Source organism: Oncorhynchus tshawytscha, linkage group LG11 (genome assembly GCF_018296145.1).
Source record: "Oncorhynchus tshawytscha isolate Ot180627B linkage group LG11, Otsh_v2.0, whole genome shotgun sequence".
In the NCBI taxonomy this organism is placed as follows: domain Eukaryota; kingdom Metazoa; phylum Chordata; class Actinopteri; order Salmoniformes; family Salmonidae; genus Oncorhynchus; species Oncorhynchus tshawytscha.
Window position 1 is genome coordinate 50,803,859 of NC_056439.1, and position 2,500 is coordinate 50,806,358.

The 2,500-nt window shown below is 41.0% G+C and overlaps 1 protein-coding gene across 1 annotated transcript in view; it reads left to right on the forward strand.

Annotated features, from left to right (window-relative positions):
- Positions 1–2,312, forward strand: part of LOC112237309 (prospero homeobox protein 1-like) — a 75,422-nt gene extending 73,110 nt beyond the window's left edge. Inside the window, exon 9 of the mRNA XM_042330271.1 lies at positions 746–2,312. The gene's annotated coding sequence lies outside the window, so the exon portion shown is untranslated. The remainder of the gene's footprint in view (positions 1–745) is intronic.
- The last annotated feature ends 188 nt before the right edge of the window (positions 2,313–2,500 follow it).

Sequence of the window (2,500 nt, forward strand, 5' to 3'; positions counted from 1 at the left end):
ACTGAAAACGAAAATGAAAACATTTGAAAAGTATGTATCTGCAACCATGTCTCAGTACTTACAAACACACTGAGTGTACAAAACATTAGGAACACCTTCCTAATATTGAGTTGCACCCCCTTTTTCCCTCAAAACAGGCTCGATTCATCGGGGGTACGGACTCCACAAGGTGTCGAAAGCATTCCACAGGGATGCTGGCCCATGTTGACTCCAATGCTTCCCACAGTTGTGTCAAGTTGGCTGGATGTCCTTTGAGTGGTGGACCATTCTTGATACACACATAAAAATGTTGAGCATGGAAAAACCCAGCAGCGTTGCAGTTCTTGACACACTCAAACCTGTGCAACTGGCACCTACTACCAAACCCCATTCAAAAGCACTTAAATCTTTTGTCTTGCCCATTCACCCTCTGAAATGGCACACATACACAATCCATGTCTCAATTATCTCAATGCTTACAAAATCATGATTTAATAACCTGTCTCTTCCCCTTCATCTACTATGAAGTGACATCAATAAGGGATCATAGCTTTCAACTGGATTCACCTGATTAGTCTATGTTATGGAAAGGGCAGGTGTTCCTAATGTTTTGTACACTCAGTGGTCCTCACTCAACAACAAAAAAAGTATGGTTTTAAAATTACTTTAAAGTGGGGGGGGGGAAGTGATTTTTAGATGACATTTGAGAGATTAGACCGTATTGTTTTGTATCTACAGCTTAAGTGTTTGTTTTTTTGCATTCCAGTAAAATAAAAATCTAAGCTGGGAGAACGACGGAAACATACAGACAACTTCACCTCGGGGGACGAGTATGAAGAGAGACTATTATGTCATTTCTACTGTGGACATTTCAGACGCTCAGACATATTTTTATTTATTCAACAAAAGTGTCCAATTAATTCAACTGTCCAACTCCCTCCTTCAGCACCGTGACGGTATGAAGACTGCATGTTCCTTCTATTCATAAAACAGAAAGACGTGTTGAGACGTTGTAGAATGAAGCATTTCTACCGGTTACGTTTGGGATGAGTTCCTTTTTTCCCCCTCCACTACACAGAAACAAACAATAGCCTTTCATATCCAACACATTCCCATACCTTGGACTCTAGAGGAGATCAGACAAACACACACTCTGCCGAGTGTTTGGATCATGAAGTACAGTAGCGTTCCCGGATCGCCAACCCCCCCCCTCACCAAAACAACACTTCCAACCCAGCTGTCTGTTGTTGTTGATGTTGTTGTTGTTTATTTTTTTATTTTTTTAATTCTTCTTCTGAGACTCATTGGATGTTTTGACTGTGCCCCCCCCAACTCTCGATGTGGGTGTTAGCCTCCCGGTTGTTAGCTGAAGCTAAAGTTAGCTAAACTCTGACTAGTATTTTGACGGATGTAAACTGACCTGTGAAGTTGTATAATTCTTGAGGATTCTCTCCTCTCTTCACTTCACTGTTCTATCAATACCAGGGCTAGCTGGAGTTCATTTGGTCAAACTAGCTCCGACTTCTAGCTGAGGCTTAACATAACTAGCTAAACTGAAGTGACGTGAGCAGCTAGCTAAACTCAGACTAGCTGAATTGAACTGTATTGTAAAACTATAATATTTTATAAGATTCTATATGCTCTTCTCTGGGTTACAGTGAGACTATGTCAGCTTAACATGCTAGTTCAGCTAAACTAACTAGGACTGCTAACTGGGGATAAATAGACGTACTAAACTAACCAGAAATGCTAACTGGGGATGAATAGACGTACTAAACTAACCAGAAATGCTAACTGGGGATAAATAGACGTACTAAACTAACCAGGACTGCTAACTGGGGATAAATAGACATACTAAACTAGCTAGGACTGCTAACTGGGGATAAATAGACGTACTAAACTAGCTAGGACTGCTAACTGGGGATAAATAGATGTACTAAACTAGCTAGGACTGCTAACTGGGGATAAATAGACGTACTAAACTAGCTAGGACTGCTAACTGGGGATAAATAGACATACTAAACTAGCTAGGACTGCTAACTGGGGATAAATAGACGTACTAAACTAGCTAGGACTGCTAACTGGGGATAAATAGACGTACTAAACTAGCTAGGACTGCTAACTGGGGATAAATAGACGTACTAAACTAGCTAGGACTGCTAACTGGGGATAAATAGACGTACTAAACTAGCTAGGACTGCTAACTGGGGATAAATAGACATACTAAACTAGCTAGGACTGCTAACTGGGGATAAATAGACATACTAAACTAGCTAGGACTGCTAACTGGGGATAAATAGACATACTAAACTAGCTAGGACTGCTAACTGCGGCTGAAGAGAAGTATTTTCTGAAATGAAATCAACTGAGCGGAATTAATGATTCTAAACCAGGGGTTCTCAAACTGGGGGCCCCTCATCAATGTATTTGATCTATTCCAGAGCTAGCACACCTGATTCAACTGGTCAACTAATCATCAAGCCCTTGACTAGGTTAACCAGGTGAGCTAGTTCAGGGCTAC